Source organism: Motacilla alba, chromosome 6, assembly GCF_015832195.1.
Source record: "Motacilla alba alba isolate MOTALB_02 chromosome 6, Motacilla_alba_V1.0_pri, whole genome shotgun sequence".
In the NCBI taxonomy this organism is placed as follows: Eukaryota; Metazoa; Chordata; class Aves; order Passeriformes; family Motacillidae; genus Motacilla; species Motacilla alba.
Window position 1 is genome coordinate 6,850,415 of NC_052021.1, and position 23,720 is coordinate 6,874,134.

At 39.2% G+C, this 23,720-nt stretch overlaps 1 long non-coding RNA gene across 1 annotated transcript in view; it reads right to left on the minus strand.

Moving 5' to 3' along the window:
* Positions 1 to 18,232: 18,232 nt before the first annotated feature.
* The window catches only part of LOC119702373, a 41,341-nt gene continuing 35,853 nt past the window's right edge, over positions 18,233 to 23,720 (minus strand). Inside the window, exons 2-3 of the long non-coding RNA XR_005257345.1 lie at positions 19,109 to 19,187; positions 18,233 to 18,356 (exon numbers count right to left, since the gene is read on the minus strand). This is a non-coding gene — a long non-coding RNA (uncharacterized LOC119702373). The remainder of the gene's footprint in view (positions 18,357 to 19,108; positions 19,188 to 23,720) is intronic.

Here is a 23,720-nt window from a genome sequence, read left to right on the forward strand (position 1 = left end):
ATAGATTTACAGTGTAAAAACTGGTTGAGTGTTGCTGTTCTTTCACTTTATATTATTCTGAATAAACTGATGTTTCACATTTGAAGAATGTGCTTGGCTTAATTTTATCTGACATCCTGCCTAAGTGCTTCACAAATTCATTCCCCTGATAGAATTCACAAAAAGCTTGTCTTTCACAACAAACTTGGTGGAAGCCTTGTTGGAGCATCTTTCGGGATTGCAAGCGACAATGGGATGCTCAGCAAGCGCAGCACATGAATCGAGACAGCTGTCAGACACCATAACTCACTGCAGGCCTCATCCTGCCTTCAGTAAACATTCACAATGCCACAGCTGAACAGCGCTACTATGGCTGCAGTATTACCAGAGAAACATAAAGACAGGGCTCTTTTTCTCAGGCAACCAATTAGAACATTCAAAAAGCACTTTCCAGTAAGATTTATCACAACTGCCAAACCAAAATACCGTATTTCACTCTTTAGAGGTCACCTCCGAAGCAGTTAGAGTTGTCTGTCACTCTGGGAGGTGGCTTTTTCATCTCCTTTCTCCATCCAGATTTCACATTGAGGTGAAATCTAGTTGTCTTAATCCAGTAACAAACCAATGCAAGATAACATTCTGCCTTGGGAGCTGCATATCAAGTCTAACTTAAAATTTAAGCTCCATTATGGCAGAAAAGAAAGAATTATTTTGTGGTCTAATCCAAGGAATACTAATTCATTTTAAAAAAACTCTTACATGCAGAAAAATGAGAGAATGCATAAGTAAGATTTGCCACAGGGGTAGCCTGAAGCCATATGCCAGCAAGTTACTCTGCTTGTATATTATGAGAATTTTTATCCATCTAATCAATAAGAAATGAGTAGTTACTATGGCAATTCCTACACTACAAGGTACTTGTGCTGCAGTAGAGTATGTTCTAGAAGGACAAATACATTTACCACTCTGTTATGTAAATTTTTGCACCTTTTCAGTGTTGCAATACAGTGTGTAAGCTAGAGAACAGTGAGGAAGAGAAGGTGAGAAGAATAAAATGAGTTAAAATATAGTGTGGTTGTAAAGGATGGCTTGGGAATTCTTAACTGACAATAATAGATGCCAGGTTAGAGCAATCCACAAACATTAAAACAAATCAACCAGCGATTTTGCAGAATTTTATTTGAAATCATGTATAATGAAACCTAGATTTCACTACTGCATCCTTTTGATTACTTTCCTCCAAGTTTAAAATAATGGGGCTAGAGAGTAGCCTCCCTTATATCACCATCAATTCATACTAACATTGCTTTCAGAGAATAGCAATACACTGCAGTAGCCTGATTACAATGAATGTATTCTCTTAGAACACAACACTCGATAACCTTGTAGGTATTGCTGACACAGAGAACAAGCATAAAAATTCACTCTAAAATATAGAATACCGTAATAGGAGCCCAGGGTTCTTCTAAAGGTTTGAAAATAACTGACCCAAATAATCTTTATGAAATGCACGGAGAAAATACATATGCTTTCCGTAAAATATTTATCAAAATTCCATCACCTTATATTTTGCATTTTTAATTTTCCCCCTACTCATCTTCAAGATATTACCCCTTTTTCAGGTAATAGAACAAATGCTGAGGAGAAACCTAAACCCTACAGAGGCAGGCAGTTCCCTGCAAGAGCTCAGACAGGAAGAGATGCCATGACTACATAGTGAGACAAATTAAAGCTCACCACAACTGCAGATGGGCCAGGGATTGTAGCATGAACCAGCCAAACACATGGTTGGGAGAGAAGCCTAAGTTAGCATGGGGACAACTTTGGATGGGAGAAGCAGCCACATATGAATGCAGAGGTCTAAGGATACTTTGAAGCCCTCACTGACTTCTCCTGGAATCCATACATATGCACTGTGAAGTTACAAGTGGGCGTTTCTGACAAATAGATGCACCCAAGAGATGTTTAGATTTTGATGCCCTTTTTCCGAATGAACAATGCCAAAAACTGAAAGCTTATGTGACTAAAGGTATAGCGGTTCTTTTCCACAGGATTCGGATACAACTGTATTTTCACTCATATAATATTGCTGACTCTAAAGTTACATTATAAACAAACACTAATTCCTATATGAGAATGCTCTGAGCTTCACTGTAGTAACAAAGACACACCCCAAAACTTCCCAGGTAGATTATAATTAAAAGAAGCAGTAAATATAACCCACAATAACATGTAAATTCAAAAGAGATATTTGAAGCGGGACAATGCCATTGAAATATGAGAAGAATTGAATAGAGACCCTACATCAAAAGATAAGCTTAGGCAAACCTTGTGAAAGCTGGAAAATTCAATGGTAGTTGTCTATCACAGGGCAAAAAACACTGAGGTAATGGATAAACATGCAGACAGAAATCCCAGTCCCTAGCACTGCACAAAGGAAAAGCTGTTAAATTAGAGGGGCTGCCTAGTGAGCTTGCCCTACACACACTATTATGAAGGGGCATACTAAGAGGCTGGCTTGCTTCTGGAGAAGACACTCAACCTTCACACTCTGCCTGCAGCTTATGCATCACAGTAGTCAACATTTAGCCACTTGAAATTAAGACTACATTTGGATACAGTTTTCTAGGACTCTGGAAAGGATTCACAATTGCACAATTAGGGGGTTTAAAAGGGCTCTTTGTTTTCTCCCAACTGTGTTACCTCAACAGCACACTCATCAGATGATTTCAAGCCCATTTCCTTACTAAAAAGGATCAGCTACATCACTTTTTCCACTGCAGAAAGAGGGCATGAAACACAAGAGGTAGACTGGCCTAGAGACAGTCAACATCATAAAACTAGACTTGGAAAAGTTTTTATTCTCACCTCTTGGAAGTTTACTGAGATCCTTAAAGCCACAGAGCAATTCCTCAGAAAATATCATGTAACATAGCTACCAATATCACAGTTCAGAAGTTACAGTATTTCCCTTCAGTTCATTAGCTGGGTACAGGAAATCTGTCCTTCTGAAACTAAGAAAGACATACAAGGGAAGACTTCTATTCTTTCTCCCAGAAAAACTTCAAGGTTTATGTTTTAAAGATAGATGGAATATCATACATGAAGCCTCTTAATTTAATACCTCCTTTAAAAAACATCTCCAGCTGATGACATTTTAATTTGCAACAAATGTTTTTTTTGTGTCTACCTCCACACTGCTCATCCTAGAGAGACCCTTGTTAGAGCAAGTTGTCCTTTTAGCCACCTCTGCAGCCAAGGTTCTCTTTAAAGCAGTGAAAATGGAAAAACATGTGGCCTGTAAGGAAACACAACAGGAACTGACTACACATCTAAGCTACTCCTTGACAAGTGGCTTTTCCATGGAGGTGTTTCCAATAACGAACTTCAGCAAATTTCCATTTTGCTATTTAAAGGGCCTGCCACTGTGGTTTCGACAGATGTGCCATAACCCCAACTATTCACACCACATGAAAACCAAACCTTTTTAGAAAAGCAACTTCATTATACTTCAGTGAGAACAGTGGTGCCTACTAGGAACTAGAAAAAGCAGTATTTTCCCCACAGAATGGTTACATCTTAAAAGGTCTGAAGCATATCAGCAACTCTTGGATCTCAAATACAGTATAGCCATGACAGAGCATAAAACATGTCCTGTGGCTATAAAACAGCATGTGCTCTCCACTTTTAGTATTTTACACTCCCTACGCTCCCATTATCTAATTTCTATTGTGTAATGTCCTATTTATAGGCTTCAGGCTCTTTTCTGGTTACTTTATTGTCATCAGAAACAATTGCTTCTGCTTGCACTTCTTCCTTACCTCAGATTTATAGGGCAGTACCTCACAGTGTCTAGAAAAAACCAAAACAGACCCATTGTTCAATTGATAACCCAATCCCACAAGAGATAGTCCACAGCTTCACGGGGTGGTGAGGAGTTAGCAACACAGCTGTCATAAGCACATTGCAAAAGCAGAGGTCTAAGCAGAAGCAAAGACAATATTAAACATTACAGTCAAATTAGAGCATGAAGGAATTTATCCTAGATTGAGTCACTCTTAGCAGTTTGATGGAAAGAAAGATCTTGAATTGTACAAGTGTTTAAAAAAAGAAAACATTGTTCTCCTCACATCTCTCTATTTCCTTAATAGCAAAGAGAATTGGGATCCAACATGGTAATGACAGTGAAGACCTCTTTGGCCTCATCCACTTTGGGCTCTGACTGAACTCAAATGTGTCTGGAAAAAGGATTAACAAGGAATAACTAGTACTGCTGAAGTTGGCTTGTGAGAAGAAGAAAAAAATTGCATTAAATCACCATTTTGGAGACAGGTCTGAAACTCAAGAGATTTTTTTTCTACAGTGACTTACAGTCCCCACTTAGGCAATTTTTACAAGATATAAAGTTCTTAAGGGTTCCACAGCTTGCTTGAATATCAAGTGATTCATCTAGTTTTCTATTTGTCTATATTCATATTTTCAGCCACAGTGAAAGCAAGATAATAGAGGCTAGAAATGAAGAGCACAAACATAGCTGTGTAGTGAAGGTTTTCTAAAACCATCCCAGTCTGTCAGGCTGTAGGTGCAGAATAGTCAGTAGTGGACAGTTAGCTATTCATTCTGCCCTATGACTACAACAGCATATCAAGTGGACCCTCATGTTTGGGTAAACATGAGTTTTGCTAAAGATCAATGATAATTTCTGACAGTCATTAATTATATAAAGAACAGGGTGTTTTTGTGTCTCAGTCACCAACTTCTCTGGTTCTGACAGACTTTGATATTATAATTATCTTTATTCATCTCTGCAAATAGACCACCCTCCGGAGGCTACAGATTTTTTGCTAATTTCTTCATACACTTGAGTTTCAAAAAATGGATGTGTCACTTACTGTGCTTATTCTAACAAAATTTCTTTGTCTTGCAATTTACTGAATCAAGATTTAGCACTTGGTCTAACACCCTCAGTCTCACTGTGACAGCTGGTGCTGTTATCACAGAAGACCAAGTCTAGGCCAGGGCCCGCAGTGTTCACTAAACTACAAGTGCAAATAAAAAAGTGTTGTTATTCCTTCTCCTGAGCCTCTACCAGCAAGCACTCTTCCAATCTGTTGCAAGCATGCCAGCATAAATGCTTGTTGAAGTGCTGTACACAATGGTCACTGCATCTTCTGCGTTCCAGAGCACAGAACTTCACCTGCAGAGCCAGCCAGGTGACCAAAGGGACAGAGCCTGGGGCAGAGCCTGGCAGGCAGACACGTGAGTCTCTGCACCCTTGGTTCATGTGCTAGAAGGCTACGAGATCCAGTGTGAAGCACAGAAGAGCAATGCTAAATAGAAACTGCTTCAGAGGTTATCAGAGCATGACAGGATCAGACCTGTTATAACTCACAGCCAATCAAAATGGTCACACACCTTCTTCAAATCCTTTGCAGCAAGAACATGGCAACCCCTCAGGTTAGCTGGCAGCCATGGGGACCTCTGCCTATTATTCCATGCATCATTCTTGATTTGTTCAAGCTGATTGTCAAAGATTTATGCAATATGGAAGATGACTCATTAATTGCTTTCCAAAGGTTTCCAGCATTAGTTGTCTGCGAAAAAGAACGTGTGAACAGTCTTCATCTAAAGGAGCTGAACTAAAAAGCAATGTAGTTATTAGTAAAAGCAGCAAAGTGTCACAATAAGACACTTATTTAGAACATGAGATTACATCATCCACCATACCATTTGCACCTAAAAACCAGCTATGTAACGCAGCTCAAGTCAGCATACACATAAATCTAAATGTGGCTAATCACATTAGTCTGTCCACACAAAATGAAATTATCTGTGACTAATACTAACGCAGATGAAACTGAGGAAAATTATTTGTAGTGCAACATGAGCATCTCTCTGGGCTGCACTCAGTTTCTCACTGGTTTAGAGGTGAGGACAGTAAGAAAAATAGGACCCTTATGCTCAACAAGCCTGAAAGCTCAGCAAGTACACACACTAAGAAATTATTTTGCCTAAAAACAAATTGTTCAATATTTTGCAAATATTGTTTTGCCCCCTGTAGGACAGTTATTTGGTTTGATACCTATCCATGCTCTCCAGGGAGCTACACAGAAACAAAGGTGCAGATAAAGACAGAGAGAACGGTAATGAAGGCAGATGTCCTGTGGTCCTGATGATATGCTTTCAGGTCACAAAGTAACTAGTTCTAACAGCATTTTACTTAGTAGAGATAGATACAGTTCAGAAGTAGAAAATTGGAGATGTCTGTGAAAAGGCCAAAAAAATTTTTTTCTTTTTTAAAAAAAAGCAATTTATACCATCTGAGGATGTGGCTGAACATATAATCATGTCCTCATTAAAGACTTCAGGTGCTCACCCAGAGGTGAGTATTTCAGGTAGAGGAACAGGTACCAGTGGTTACAAAGATCTAGAGCTTCCTGAACACACACCAGCACCACTGTGGGCAATCGCTGTGTAAGGAAGGAGTATCCCCAGCTAGTCATGCATTGTGGTGCTGGGGATATTAGTGACTACCTTAGGATGTGTGATTAAAACATTTTGCTTTTTCTGCTTGTAGGTATTAAGAAAGAAAGAAGGTTCCCAGCCTCCTGATCTGAACACACACAAAGTACAATTTGATGCCACATACATTAACCACATGAAGTAGCCTTAAGAAGCAACTACACTATCCCATGACAAACGCATGTTATGCCATAGACAAGGTATAGTTCAGCAGGCTTTTCTGAGTCTGAACTCTACTGAACAAGTGAACCTTACCAAACTGTCTGGAAAATAATGACCTCACACCTCTTCAAGCTGCACAGGTGTTGAAGTAGAGACAAGGAGAGATGACCAGGATGGCTTGAAATTTGCATCATCAAAATTAGTTCAATCAGGAACTAGAAATCAGAACAGATGACTACAGCCATGTAAGACCTCTTCTTTCTGAGGCCAGCAACAGAAAGAAATGTCCTAGAACATCTGAGCCAGATAAACTATTTTCCAGTACTCTTCTGAATAAAACACAATGAAATGGACTGCTTCTAGAGAAACTGAGACGTAGATTGAGTACCAGCCAATAGTATATGTTTAAAAGCAACAGCCTCATTCAGCCAAAGAATTCTTTTTGGATATTTTTGTTGTTTAAATGAGGAAGAGAGAAGCTACTGGCAGCCTGCCATTGTAATGTGATATCTTGGCAGGAAAACACTTTGTGTTATATCACAACCATATGGCGGTGGGAAAGATTTTTTCTATTAAGTTTCTGTAATAATCTGTTCCTATTTTTAATGCAGCCTTTCGGCCTAAGACAAGTATGTTTGCTTCTCAGTTCTGTCACGGGAGTTGTTAATATATGGTTACACTGTTATACCTAATAATGGCAAATATTAAAACATCACATTTTCAGAGGTACAAATAGCTCTTCTGTTGTGAAAAGGTAAATGAGCCCACTGATGGAATGGAGCTTCTGGGAAGAGATAACCCTGGTTTCCCACAGGATGGCACTCCTTTGTTTTTGTTTTTTTTAAATCTAATGGATGAGAATACTCAAGTAGGTATAATTAAATGAGGTCTGGCTTTCTTTGGTAACAGAGGAAACAGGAAGATGTGTGGGAAGTTGTCACTTGCATTTCTCTCCTCAGCAGCTCAGCTCCATTTTAGGAACAGCAACAATAAATAGATTTCCTATTACAAGTATAATGTCAGAGCAAGTGAGTGCTATGGGCAGTTGAATCTTTCATAAATTCTTAGGACAGGTTCCTGCTCTGGCCCAGCTGACTTTTCTCCCTCAACATGTCTAGAAATCAGCAGGTAGAAACATTAGTGAATTCAAATTTTTTAGACTCATATGTCTGCACTTTGACTTTCCTGTTGGAATAAGCGTCTTATCAGTATGAGGGCACAAAGAAAATTTTGGCATATGAATACTCCCCAGAATCCAGTAGCAAGCATGTTTTTACTATTCTGGTCATGTTTCTAACTTTTGCAGTCTTCTATCTTTGCAACACAAAAATAAATAAAAGTACACAGAATTTCTTTTCCATTACCAGTAATCCAAACACCACCACAATCTCTTTTGCAATCACCTTTTTTTGCCAAGGAAGCTGTAATACAAGATAAGACACAGAGGTACTTATCTAACAAAGCTTTTTCCAGCGCAGCAAATAAATTTCCATTAAGGGTTCCTGAGGCAGATGCCTGCAGGATCCTCGTTCAGACCACATGAAACCCCTGCAGCTTGCTGTTGCCCAGACAACTCTGTTTGTACTCCCAGGAGTGCAGAAAGCAGTGGATGGGTAGCTGGATTATGGAAGTTCTTCAGCCCTGCATGGCTGCACTGAAGCACAGTAATGAATTAAATAATGCCCCAAACACTTGCAGGTAGTTGAATGTGAACATCTATGGAGTTAGACAGACAGAACACTTTCTGGCATGTTTCTGACCCATGTAAAACAGTATTCTCCCCTACAGCCCCAGGGTGGGTGTTCGAGCTGTGATGTCCCAGGAGCTGTCCCCAGCCAGCAGGATGAGGCTGGGAGGAGGCCCAGAGAGCTTTCAAGGGTGATCATTTGCTGTATTGTGCCCGCAGTCCTCAAGGCCTGATATTTTCACAGTTTCTAAGAAATTTAATTTAGTAGGAAATGTGTAAACTATGCAATTCCCATTGATTTCAGCTCTGAGCTGATGTCAAGAATGAGTTGCATTCCATGACTGAAAGGAAATAAGTCTGGCCCACATTTGAATTTGCCCAAGTTCTTCATGATATTTTTATGATTTGGATACCTACAAAAACCAGATAACAACAGAAGTACTGAACTCCGGAATGAAAACCCACAGGGAGGAGTTTGTGAGACAATGACAGAAAATTCAACTGCTGTGACTTGCATGATGGCAGTGCTGAAGTTTCTTCATGAAACATTACCAGGGCAGGTGAAATATTAGACTGTTTCAACCAGTGGTCCATAACTTACCTACATGTTAAAATTCAATTTTCTACACTTTCATATACTTTCTTGCTACACAACAAGAGGTTTCTCTTTATGATGTTGAGCATATGAATGTTATAAGAAATGTTTACAGCAAAATATCATCAAGAATTATTTACATTACCACCAGCTCTTTTGAGACATTTTGACTAACCCTGTCTTTCAGGATTTTCCTTGTTAAAAATGTCCTTGCCCCTTGATAAAGCCATTCACACTTTAGCCAGAGAATCCACATTTTGCTAATATGATGTATTTTTGACTGACAGCATAGTTTTCAGCCTTTAAAAATATCCATATGCAGTAGTCAAAACATAGCATGCTTGCAGCCCCTTGGAACCTTAATTCCAAGTCTGTCTAACTTCCTGTCAAAACTTACAGAGTAAGCAGTAATCAGAAAGATCTACTGTGAGAAAGAGCCAGTTTTGCAGGATCCAGTGAGACAAAAGGAGGTTATCTTCTGTTTTTACGCGGCAGAATTGCAAAACAAACAGTTCAGCCTCAAAGCAATGAATCTGAATTGGTTATGGTATAGCTCAATGGAGAATAAATACACTCGAAAAAGTAAATGAGAGATGAAAGAAAGACTTGGCTGTAATTTACATTTGTTAATATGGAAATTATGAAAATAAGTAAATGCTTTAAAAAATACATTAATGGAATTCACTCAGATTTACAGTTGGAATTTGATTCTGTCATTATTTCTCATATATATAATCCAACAGAGCTCAAGCTGCCTGAAAAAGCACCATTATTACAGTAACACTGATGTCTGCTCTGCCTAGTCACGAATTGCCACTCTGCCAGTGAATGGGGGTCCAGCAGCAAGTGACCTAGGAGCACAGGCCTCCTCTGCCTTAACCACCAAGCACACCTCCAAGCCAGGATCCCTTGAGTAAAGCTTTGTATTCTGCAAATTACCAGCTCTTTCCAAACCTTTGCTTGCAAGTCAGCCATAAATAACATGGCGAGTTTGCAACTGTTCCTGTTGAGATCAGTGGTGAAATTTGCTTAAACTTTGCTGCTTCTGTGTAATGGTGTGTGGGATATGGGTGCGCTTCAGAGTGGCTACAGCAATGTAGAAGCTCTTGACTCCCACTGGAGTCCTCTGGAGAGGTAAACTGGCATCTCTCATGCAGGTCACAGGTATAAAGGGAAATGCAAGCCCACTTCATTCCAGAGATCACCAAATCAAGACGTGGTCACTCAAAATGTCCCTGGGCATACGTGCACAGGGAAGGGAGCAGGCCTGGAGACAGCATGACAGCATGGCAGCATGCTTGTGTGCACAGGAGACAAGACAGATTTGTTCAAAACCAACTTGTACTATGCCTAAGAGCAACTTATTCTCTCCTTGTGTTCATTACATTCTCTCTCCTCTTTATGTGGAAATTATCATTCTGACCTGCAGAAAAATGTTTAATTATTACTCAGTTTCATGGTCACAGCATCAAGTTTTTTCACAGATGCCTTACAAACTGAGGGGGGGAAAAAAAAGCAAAAAAAAGCACCCTGTTATCTAAGAACCTATTGGAATTTTTCAAGTCTCTGGGCATGCATTATGTATTCACCAAGTTTGCTGCTGGTGATGTAAGTTAGAAATTCTCCTGCTGGTTTTGATTACAGCTGCAGAGTCACAGATTTGAACACCAGTAGACAATCATTCTTCTGAGCCTGCACATAAATATAAAATGTTTCCTTTCTCCTTATCTCATAAACCTTCCACTATGATGACTTCAAAATGAATTCCTGTTTTCTTCAGATTTTCTCCACTTATCCTGTTACAATTAACAAAATGTATTCCATCCAACAAAGCTATGTTATTTGCATATTCAAAGGTCACCATACAGGTTAAAGTTATTTAACTATGAAAGAGATGATAATTTCACCATCTTTTTTAATGCAGATAAAATACAAAATTACCTCTGGGTTTTTAATTTGCACATTTACAGACACATGATAAAGAGTTTTACGATAATGGTATAAGCAGCATAACGAACTTTCAATTAGGCTGTGACAGCTCTTCCCTCTAGTCTTTGCATTGTCGTTTTATTATTTAAAACAGTCATCTCTTTAAGGGAGCAACAAAGAATATCCCTGCACCCATACTTTGGAACCAAAGTGGCAGCTTCTCCCAGGAGTGCTGCTGCAGTGCCAGCTCACGTGTGCACTACGTGACATGGAACTGCTCCTTGCTAAGCAGGGTGGGAAGGAGATGCACTCAGATGAATTAGATCAATGGACCATCGGGTTGTGTGGGTGTTCTGATCACTGAACAGTCCAGATCATCAGGGGAGAGCAGTGATAAATTGCAAAGAAAAGTCCTGTGGGTTGCTGTACACACTTGTGGGGTTTTTAAACCTAATTTCATATTGAATTTATACAAACACAATAAAAAATCCTGGATGTTAGATTTAAATTAATCTGGGAAAAGCAATGCTGACTGAATTTCCTACGAAATGGTAACAAAGTGAAATTCTGTTCCCCCATCTAAAAAAATCTTGGCCTACCTTACAGAAAATTAGATACCTCAGCACAACACTTCATTCACCTCAGGTAAACCAGAGCAGCTGAGCCAAATCCATTGCAAAGTTACCCTTTTCTCAGTTAACACCATGGCCACAAATCAATCCACTCGCTTAAAATGAACAAGCAGAGGACAAACATTTCTGAGTATTATGAATTACAACCAAGTCAGTTACTGTTCCTATTTGTGTTGAAAGCCAACCCTGACAAAGTCATATGTTGTTTTGTCCCCAACTGTCTGCACTTTTAAATCAGAGAGTAACTGATTGCAACAAAACAATTTCTGTAATTCTAGATGTCTATCCAAAGCTTGCAACTGCTACTTGAAAAGTCCTAGAGACATGAGCACAAAAAAAAAAATATAAAAATATAGGACTTTAATGAAAAATAAGGTCCTAAATACCTACAGAAATTGACATTACTTATTGAAAATCACAGCTAATTTTACATTTCTGCTGACTGCAGTAGATTGCAGCCTTTTCTGGACATATCTGACATAACAATATTGCACACCAATGGTGAACCTTTTAGAAATGGACCAGTCTTGAAGGGTATAATCAATAGGGCACACAAAACAACACCCAAATTACTTCTCTTGCAAGCACTCTGGACAGCAAAGAAAAGTGAAAGACAGATGTAGGCACAGGAACCCTTCTTTGAAAGCTGCAATTACAGATGATTACAATGCGTCCAGAATTGCTATCAAGCTATTCTACTGTCACAAGCTTTACTCTCCTTAACAGTTGTCTTCCTCATCTTCATTTGCCATGAATCCCATCCTGGGATTCCCATGCCTGTGACAAAAAATAACACAGTGACAGGACCCTCCTTTTACCCCATTCTTTAAAGATCTCTACGTCTTCTGAGATGCATCTAATTTTACTTATGTCTCTGTTGTAGATTGGTTTATGGGGCAAGGAGAGGAAGAGGCAAATGCAAGTGACAATTGTGAAGTGACCTAATTGTACAGAATACAGTTATATGCTGTTCCCCCCATAGTAATTGCCCCCTTCAAAAAAAAAAAAATCATATTCCTAATACAAAATACAATCTTGGAATGCAATTTTTCAGAACTTCTACTACAGGAAATATGACTATGTGCCTCCATGGCTGGACATGAGAACATGACAATATTTCTATAGCAACTATGCATTTAAAAGACTATTTAGAAAGAAATGAAGAATTTAGAAGTCTGATGCACATAAGACTGTAGGAGAAGAAGTGACTTAAGATTGACAGAGGAGAAGGTCTTCAGATGAACTTAAAATTTTTAGAAGTTGATAGAAGCAAGAAGCCCTGACTTTATCTGGAAGTGGTTGTGTGAGAAGTAGTACAAAAACTTCCTTTTTTACTTCATATCAAACACTGCTGAAAATTGTATTTTGGAGGGCTGCAGTTCTCGGGGAAGCTGAAAGTGCCATTGTAGTCCAGAAGAAGACTGTATTTTACTGGAGAGAAGCCTACTTGGACCAACCCTCTACAAAGTTTGATACAACACTGAAGCTCAAACTAACAATGTCAAAATGTCTGAATTAAAAAAAAAAAACAAACCCTTATTATCTCTCTGTTGCTATAACAGAATTCACAATATGGCTGAATTTTTGTGCATGTAAAATATGCCGTAACTATGGGACTACCAAGTTGCAGTAAGATTTTCATCCTGAAAATCCTGTCACTACTTAGTGTTTTACTGCTCTTGAAGAAAAGAAAAAGAAAAGAAAAGAAAGCACCTTGAAGCCAAACTGTAGCCACTGATGTAAAGGAAGAAAAGAGCAGTGAAAAGTGGTTTGCTGTCTATGTACAATTTGAAGCATGAGATTTCACATAGCTTAAGGAGTTAGAAGTGTTAGTGGTCATAAAATGATTCAGCACCTTTATTGCAGCAGTCCTGCTCCAATATTAGTCTAGGTAACCTGCCTTGACAATGAATTTAACAGATTTACCAGACACTGAATAAAGGTAGTATTTCTGTTTATTGGATTCATATCTATTCTCTTTAAGTTCACATATTCTAAGTAAGAACAAAGGAGGATTTGTTTTCACTATACATTTATGATCCTAATGCAGATTTTTAATTAAACAAATTCTTTGTCCTGTTTCTTTGTCATGCTGCTCTATGGTATGCCTCTTCAGCTTAAACAACAAAAACAAAACAAAACAAAAAAATAATGATAATATTGCAGGAGGCACTAGAAGCTGACACTGAGTCTTCTTTTAAGATACCTGCTACCTTGGTACCATTTTCTCCATCCTGCAATATGAAAGACTCTTTCAATTACACTATAAAATGACCTGTGTGTCTAAGTGGTGATATAAAAACAAACCCACTCTTCTCCAAACTGTTTACCAGCCTACACTGAAGAGTAACCAAGGCTGCTGGATGGAACTTCAAGAAAATATTTTAATAGTTGATTTGACAAAGAAATTGAAGTCTCAGGCCAACTCTCCAGAAATTCATGCCAAATTCAGAAATATTTTGGCTTTAGAAAAAGGAAAAAGGAACACACACGAGAACAAGCCTTGTGTGATCATACTATGCAAATGTTTTCATCCCTTGCTGCCACCATTTTCTTGCCCTAATAGCTTGGACACCCAGTAGCCAATGTTATTTAAACTTGGCACAGCAACAGCAATTGAACAGAAAAATTCCTACCAGTTCCATGAAAACAACAAGCAAGCTGAAGGAAGGAGATCCTGTTAGTGCCCTTACTAAGGGGATGCCTTTGACATGGGCTCCACTGGTGCGTACCAACAGCTGCACATCAGCAAGAGCAGTTGCATTGCTTTTATCACAACTCACGGTATGTTTTACAGCAAAACCCAGAGCAATGAGTCCTGTGAGTTCTGCCTGATGTAGTCAGTGGTGGATGATGAAGGAAAGGCATTTTACTCATCACTCTAACTTAACTCAGAAGGAAAATTGTTATCCCGCCCCATTCAGGATCAGCCAAAGAAGAGATGTGACTCAGAGGTGTCTTATTGACACAGAATGTCCACAGAGCACAGCTCATGTGTTACTCTTTGCTCAAGCCACTGCATCACCCAACAGCTGGTCCTGATCAGCTACTGACTGAACACCAAACTGCAGTACATTTTCCAGCAAAGAAAACAAGTATTTTATTCTTTTAATGCACAGAAGTACTTTTTTCTCTGTATAAGTACCTCTGAATTTCAGTTACTTTTACATTTATTTCAATCATCTGCCTTCAGGTAATTTGATGAGTCTTAGGGAGATTTTGGAACACTCTAAAAATTTATTTTTTCTCTTTTAATAGAGCCACTCTTCTTTTTTATCATACCTTCACTTGAACATTTTTACCAAGACAATAAAAGACAAAAGAGCCCTCTGTTTAAGCACTCTGCTTGTGTTACAGAGCTATACTCTCAACTTTCTTAACCTGCCTGCACATCAGCGCTGCAGAGCTGGATGCATGAGGGCACAAAGCCTGAGCTTAGGACAGGCTCATTAGACACTGAGGACTTAGGGCCTGGCTGTACACTGAGACTCACCTCTTGAAAAGGAGCTGAAAGGCAAAAAACTGCTGCCAGTTGCACTCAAAAGGGAATTTCCCAGAAAAATATAATTCTGTATGGGAAAGAGGGTAAAAGGATCTTGGCCAAAGGCAGAGTTCCTTCATTCTAATAGGGAGATTATGGTTGCAACTTCCTCCCATTTCTTACTGCCTTAGAACAGTGAGAGGTTTTCCATGTGCCCAGGAATGGTGGCAATATGGAGACACTAAAAGGCTCCAGATATTAGCATTGGAAGAAAGGAAAGAGTAGAGGCTAGAGTGTTTTTTTTTCCAGCTTTTACTAGCATTATTCCTTAGAGAGAAGGAGTAGTCTTTTTTTTTTTGTTTGGAGAGTGCATGGAAGAGCAAGTAGAAGGCGTTGTGAGTCAGATCAAGCTCTTTCTTGCCAAGATTTCCGCTGAGTTTTGCATGACATTGCAAATGACATTCCTCTTGGCCCTCAGTTTCCCAGCTGTAAAAAACATCTTGTTTCATGGAAGCTGAAAAGATGGCTGTTATTTAGTGTGGGTCCTTAGAAATAAGCATCAAGGAGTGGAAAGTTCTGGTCAGATAACCAGTCATGAAAAGTAGACATTATCATGTCTCAGTGCTGAGAATGTGGTATTTTTCAAGAAACCACTAGAGCTTAAAATTCTCCCAAGTCTAAATTCCAGTGAAGTATGAAAATTTTAGCATTTTAAAGGTTCTTGTGGATATAAAACAAGCTGAAACGTAACTTTTAAAGTGTAAAATCACTAATTCTGAGAAGGGGGTTTTCATGTAGGGGAAAAAGAGGATGTGTTTGTCTATCTTCAGATGCTCCTTATGCTGCACTATACTAGGAACAACTTGGGACAGGAGGAACATTTTAGTTCCTTTCCCATACTGTGGTAAGGATGACCTAGAAGTCCTCAGAGTCCTCTCAGAGTATTCAGCATGAAGACAGGAATATCATGAACCCTGGTGCAAGGCTCCTTGGAGCAACAATATCAGAGCACCAGAAGATCTCCAGTAGCAGAAGCAAACAAACTGGTATGCAGCTCTTTGTCCAGAAACTTGGCATTTTGCTCCAAGTTTCCTGAAACTCAAATAGTTTCCATGAAACGTTAATCCATGAGTAAATTTATGCTGTCTGATGAAATCTATTTAAATTAGAAAGGGCTTGGTATCTATTCCCATTCATCTCTCCTTGGAGGAGGGAATGGACCGTAAAAATGCTGAGGTAACATTACAGCAGGAGGCTTAGGTGAAGAATAGGGTTCTGGGGGGAACTGAAGCAATGTCTTCACTCAGAAGGTTAGGAGAAGCCCCATACTCTCCAGGTAGGAATATTTCTTCTGTACATTACACAGATCCATCTGATTTGTCTCTCTATCATCTCATGTTCTATCTACAAAAGAAGACAGACTGGCCAAAGGAGCCAAATGCATTTAGGACAATCACCAGTGTTACCAGGATTTGAAGGGAAGTTGTTTCAGGAAAGTTGCCAACAACTTAACTCCCTACACAGTTCAATAGTTAGTAAAATGTGGTTCTGAAGCAAATAACCTAAATTCAGTGGAACAAATAACTGGAATTTAGAAAAGACAGGAGCTAGCTTACTAATTACCCACAAAAAAAAACCCACATTCCAAAAACCAAACACACAAAATTAAGTATCAGATTTCCCAAATAATACTGAAGGCTTCATTGCCTTAGCACAGTTATAGGCTCTAAGATGTGTACTGAATTGCAGACTTTGGCAGTATTTTCCAAGGCCCTTGGGAAATACACTTACCGTGTCCTAAACCACACCCTGTTGATTGTTACTGATGTTTTATATGGTACATATTAAACAAACTGACAACAAATCAACAGTAACTGGAGATGTTGATTTGAAACTGCATCCACTCATCTTCTAAATGCAAAATCAGTATGTCTAACATTCAGCTATTAGTTTCCTTAGCACATTAAACAAGAACAATAAAGGTTCTATTTTTTACTATCTTTTTCTTCTTCTTTTCAAACTAGCAGCATAAAATTCAGAATACACAAACTCTTAGAAAGTGTAAATCAAGACTGATTTAAACACAGAGGTAGTTTGGCAGTATTGCATCACTCAGTACCTACATTTACAGTTGACAGAATCTTCCTCTCAACTACTAGACAGTTAATCTCTTGTATTACTAAAAAATTTTAGTTTAAACAAATTTCATTGGATATAAACCAACCTCCATGTACAATTTCTGAAAAAGCCCTAATCATCCATACAGCATTCAGGGATAACACAAATCAGAAAGTCCTACCTCTTTGTTTGAATTCTTGTTTACTTTTTACCATGCCATAGATCACACTTAGATATGTACACTCCAATTCTCCTTTAAGCAAAAACATCTCTTTAAAGCATGCTGCCTGACCAAATAGTCAGAGAAGCAGGCTGATGCCTAGAAATCATTGTGTGCTATCATTTTCCCCACAAAAATAAGTAGGAGCAAAGGTTGTTTCTTGTATTTGAAGCTGATAATGTCTAATGAGCATCCTCCACAACAGGCACTGATAACCATAATCTTTATCATAGAATAAAATTCTGTATCAAGAGAGCCCAGGGAAAGCACATAATTTCTTTCTTCATGAACTAGTATGTGCTAGATAAAAATAATGTTAAAAGGCATTTGGAAACTTTGCTTTCAGGGGCTGCATTTTGCCTTTATGATTGAGCCTTCTGAAGGGAAATTTCTGGAGTGAATCTAGCTGAACTTAGCCAATTGAAATGATCAGTTGAAACCTACTTGTCACTGAGGGGTTCAGACCCCATCAGAACCTGCTGTAGTCACTCCAGGGTGACCTCAGCATTAAACTCTCACTAAGACAGCACTGCATCTCCTAGATTGAGCTTGGTTATTCCTTTGCAGTTGATATGCCTTTTTGTGGGCTGAATTGATACTGCTCCACGGGGTAATGCTTCTGGGCAGCATTCAAGAATGATGATATATACTGGGGTTTAACCCTATACTAACTTCCTTCCAGCTGGAGCTGTGGTTCACAGCAGGACCACAGCAGCAATTCTTTCAGAAACTGGTTCTGTGGCTCCCATGGACAATCCTTTCCTTTCCAGGCCTACTTCATCTTTTACCTTTCAGAATGACATCTCAATTGATAGATGGTACAAAGCATCCCTCCAGTTCCCTCAATGGCAATCACTTACCTTCTTGTATTGGAGGCTGTCTTGGGGAGAAAAGCATTTTCCAAGTGTACAGGCCATGCCTTCTCACCACCCACGGAGTGGGTGGGTACATAGGGGAACTGATTTCTTGGACTTTTATTCTGTCACAGCAGTTGCCTGGGCTTGATATTTTTGCACGTTTTATGCTCAGTACTTTATCATGGAAGAACCAGTTCAAAGTAGAGAAGAAGAAGAGGAATGTTGTGAGATTTTTATCATTAAAACAGACTTTTTAAAAATAAACAGAAATATCTGTAGTGACTCTTGCAGAATAGGGATGGGACTAATCTGTCTAGTACTGTTAAATCAGCATAAGGTTTAGATGTCTACTCTGCTGAAAGAGAACAGAAATGTATCCAAATCTCAGGGGTGAGTGCACGTCTACCCAAAAGGAAGGCGATGCACTGCTCATCAGGGAAGGTTGTAGTTTACAGACTAAGGCTGGGACCAGCCCATTCTAAGGTAAAATGCCTTTGCTGCCCAATAAGAAGCCTCTTCCCTTTATGTAAATGAAAGCTTTACAGAAAACCCTAAAAATGGAAATCTAGACTAAACGCCATTGACTCTATGTTCTGAACTGTAGCAATATCATTATAAAAACAAGAAATGGCTCTGGTAGTGTAAATACAAAGAAACGTTGGTACAGTAGAAATTAATAAGATTTTTTTTCTTAATATATATTCCCAGGAATATTTCAACAAGATACTATAATGTCTATTTCCCACAGATTAAAAAGCTTTAGAATACCCAAAAGAAAAAAAAACAAAAAACAAAAAACAAAACCACCAGTATTTTCAAATGAAATATTAAAAAATGGACACAGGAGCAAAGGTAATGTTAATCCTGGTTAGAACAGTCTCTTACATGTTTGGTTAGGCACAGCTAGTGAAGAACTGTAAAATTACCTGCATTGAACGATGCTGGCTCTGCCTCTTACTTGCAGGATGATTTTGTACAAGTCATCATCAACATGGCAAATTCACCCTGCAAAAAATCAGGACAGAAGTAACCTGAACTGCCTATTTCATACTCAACAGGAGTGTCATCCTGTTCCTCTCAGGAAAGCAGCTTCCTTGATCTAAACAATGCCATGTTTGATCTCTCTTTTGTATCTCCTGGGCCTTTCTGAGTTGCCAACTGTGAATCTGGCTCCAGGCTGACTCGGGGGTTTAGGAATCTATTCCCAAGAGAGATGTTTGCCCCCCTCTGTGTTCTCAAGCACTCATATATCCTCTCACAAACCTCAGTGTGTCCTAGAATGATGATTTAGTATTTGCTTGTTGGTGGAAAATCACGTGCAATACACCTGTAAGCGTTAATGCTCAAACCACCTGGCTCCTGCCTGTCTCTCAACATTGGCAGGACAAGTGCTGCAGGGTTTCCAGTGCAGCTGGAAAACTTGTGAGAACCATCTGGCCCCATAAGAAGAAAGTAACCACAATGGGGATATGGACTAAGGATGTTTGCCTGGACAGTGAGGGAATTCAAAATCCAGAAAAAGTGAAGTGGTTCTGTGGAAAATGAACTCTTTTTCTCTTAATACACCCCCAGGAATTCATAATTGAATCTAATATTTTTCCTACTGGACAAGAAGTTCTGTGCCATTTTGGCCATGAAACGATGAGGGGAGCCTTAGAAATCTCATTCTCAGTAAGATCTGTGATCACTGTATTCTAATAGGAAAATTTTTATGTAGGAAAAATTATAGAGTTTACTTTAGGATGAGATTTCTGACTTGTTCATATGGAATAAGATTACTCCAGTCTCAAGGCAGATTTTGTGATGTTCTATTGCACGGAAAATTATAACAATGTACAGCAAATAAATACTCCCATATTGCTCATAGCAGATGTGGTTATGTTGACATACAGTCTCAGGGTTTGTTTTCTTAACATTTTGATTATATTTTGCCAATAATTTATTTTAAAAGTGAAAATATTACTTAAATGATTTCCACAGTTTTCATTGCTTGTTGCTCTAAAAAGAGACTCATCAGATGGTTTGTGTTAAAGGATTTTCATGGCCCTTTCTTGGCCTAAAATGAAAATTCACATCAGGAAATCAGAGTGGAGAGATATTTCTGCTAGAGCTAGAACTGATGAGGTTTCTTGGTCTAACACATTTGAGAAAAGCCCAGGTGCAGTAAACAGCACCATGGGATTAAGACTTGGACAGGTGCTACCACAAAAACAAAGGCTAGAGCACATCTCACAATGATTGAGGGCAGTTTATGTTTTGATTCAGTAAGTTATTAATATGACTCATCCGTATGTTACCAAATATCACACCCAGCAAGTGAAAATTGAAACATATGCCTGTGAGATATAAAAGGGAGATTTTACAAGAGGCCTTGGCAGAATGGGTGTGAGGGAGGAGTAAGAACAGGGCGAGAAGAATAGAGCTTTTCTTGCTGTTTGCTACATCAGGTAAAATGAATGCACTGAAATTTTCCAGTAAAGGAAAACAGGCAACACCCAGACTTTTTTTTTTCCTGCTAGCCTTCCTTCTAACCCCCCCAAAAATTGAGATGAGGCAGAAGGGCAGTGTATGGAAACATCACAGCACTGTGCAGAAAATGAGATGAGGTATTTCTGATTCTTCCTGTTTCTCATTCCTTCAGCCTTTCCCTAATCCCAGGGCCCATGCAAGGGCAAAGGAGCATTGGGCCATAAAAAGGAAGGCTTTTTGAGGTTGTCCCTGAGCTTAGACCAATACCTATTACAGTTTCTTAACCACTTCCCCTAGGAAGAATTCACCAGGCTAGCGGGAAATTATACAGGGAAATGACAGTCTTTTCATGTCTCTTCTCCAGTTATTTTCAGCAAGAACACCACTAGGTGGCACTGGGAACTGTCACCACCCTGTATGGAGCTGCAGCCTTACCTGTAAGGGCGGCAGCGGGAGTGCAGCAAGGGCTGCTGCTGCTGAACTCGCCGCCCTGCTTTGGACACTGCATTTGCATGACAGTCTCAGTTCTTCATATCAGAATAAAACTGAATGATCAGTATTTGACTGCCCCTTAAACCACACTCGAAATTGTATCAGCTGTCTAGTGAAATGGCTCCAGATGCTATTAAAGGGATGATAAAATAATCAGGGACTAATGTTATATTCACATTATGAGCTACATTGTTTTCAATTCTTTCAAATGTGGGCATGGTGAGGAACACTGAGTTAGTAACGTATCCCAACCTCATTAACAGGCCTGACAAAACCAGAGAGCAACTGTATTTTGCATAAAGCTGTATAGTTTCTAGAGGACAAAAAAATTTCCTGTGAAACTGCATGAAAATACATTTGAACAAGTGTCTCCCTTACATATATACATACATACATGTACTGCCTACATATGTGCAATTAGTATAATTGAGAGAGCATATATAACAAGTTTGTGGTCCTAATTGTCAGTACATGGTATTTTTACATCCAGTCATGTAATATTTGAGATCCCATACATCACGTGTCCAAAAGAAAGTCCTGCCAACACACACAAAAGAATGCATTAATCATCCTAAATCCAATATATAAAACATATGCTACTTGTAGAGCATATGTTAGAGATCTTCCCCTCCCCTTCTCTCTGTGTGAGAAACTGGCACAATTTCTGTCTCTAAGCAGAAAATCTTCACATGAACATGCAATTCTGCAGTTCCACACATGTGAAGATCCATTAATTCCAGCTGCACTCATTCACTCCCAGAATGAGGGCATAGCTCTGAGAGTGGTTGCTTTAATGCTGCATAGTACCCTGAGTTAGCCAAGCTGGGACTACAAGGATCCTCTCTCGGCCTAACCTCTCTGCCTTGAATGCACTGGGAGCGCTGAACAGAACTTGCAAGCCAAGGAACCAACCAGTGGGTTTGGCAGAGATAGGCAAAAACATCCAAGGTCAAAAAAAAGAAAAAAAAATTGATCTTTATGGCTCTGTTTCCCCATTGGAGAGCTAGTCTCTGTGTGAAAGAAATACTTATTTACAGGTTAAAAAGAGCTCAGGTGCTCTGCACCTCAGTATTTGCTGCCTGTTCAATCTTCATATGACTTCCTTGGTGCCAGTGGGCCAATGCCTCCAGCACCAAACACATATTTATATTCCTTATTCTGATATGCACCGTCTAGAGAAATCTTTTTACTAAGAATTTGTGATTCGCTTGTCTTCCCTCATTGTCCCAGAGCCAACAGGACAAAGGACCCTCTGTACCAATGAAGATTACCCTTAAGAAAACTGGGTTTCATGTCTCGGAAGCTCCCTTCAGCCTAACTTCAATTCCATTAATACATACTGTGCTCAAGTTCCTTCCTCCAACTGTTTCCTGATGAAATATTAAGGATTAACAGTTTGAGCATTATTATTTCCCCATCTTGAATCAGTTCAGCAGGACAGTCACTGAAAAATTTCACAGGTAGGTCACAAAGAGTGAAGAAGATTGTGGGTTTTCTGGGGGCTAGGGGAAATCTGATGTAGAAGTTTGACCTCTATAAAGACAATTCTTTAAGCAGAAATATTTCTTAGGTGTGTAGCCAAATTATTCCGTTCAGTATCATCACACACTGAAAATCCCAGGAGGTAATTTTTTAATCATTCCATGATAGCAAAGTAAGACACCCAAAAATTAAGAAACCAGATGTATTTTAAGAGACTGTGAAAAGTTCCTTTGGAATTTAATCAAGACTCAGAGTAATGAAAATAAGTAGTTTCCCATATGCTGCTATTCAGAATTCTCTGAAGCATCAGGCAATATGTTACACCCGTGTCACAGGTCTAACCATTTGTAACTGCAAGTCATTCCTGAGCAGGTGACAATGTAGTTGGGAAATGCTGACAATGTCTCTGAGAGGAGACTGATGCAAAGCAATTGTTCTAAAGGTTACCAGAGATCTACAAAGCAATACATAAGAAGCCACTCCACAGAGAAATAAAGGCACTTTCTCCAGAGAGAAAGTCTGGTAGGCTGGTGGACACAGATCCTTGACGAGCTACACAGAGAAGTGAAAAACTTCTGGAAGCAAAATTTTTTTTCTGACCATTAAAGTATTTTGCTTTGATATCTGACTTTTCACTCTAGCTTTGAGAGGAAAAGACAGAACCATTCACTGAGCATTGCCAGTATTCCCAAGATTTAATGATCCCAAAATTGAGAGAAGGAAAAGAATAATCCAGCTCCACATCTCCACCGTAGCAGCCTACCACAGCAGTACTCAGAGTAATTTACCAGCTCTGATCAGAGGAAAAGTTCTTTTGCTCCTGTGAAGCATAACTCTCTCTAATACCGACCTGAATCAATTTTTTTGTTTGCAATATTCATCTTCTGGTTTTAATTATTAGGAATATTAAACCTCAAGTTTTAGAAGGTGCATTAGTGCCATTCTGAGTGCAATTGATACAGACATAAATCTTCCACTGGTGTACAATGAACTAGTTCTTTGCCACTCCAAAGATCCATCATGAACCGAAACAAAATCAACACACACAGTCTCTAGCTGCTGTCTATAAATCTGGCCAGCAGAAGTACTTGGACA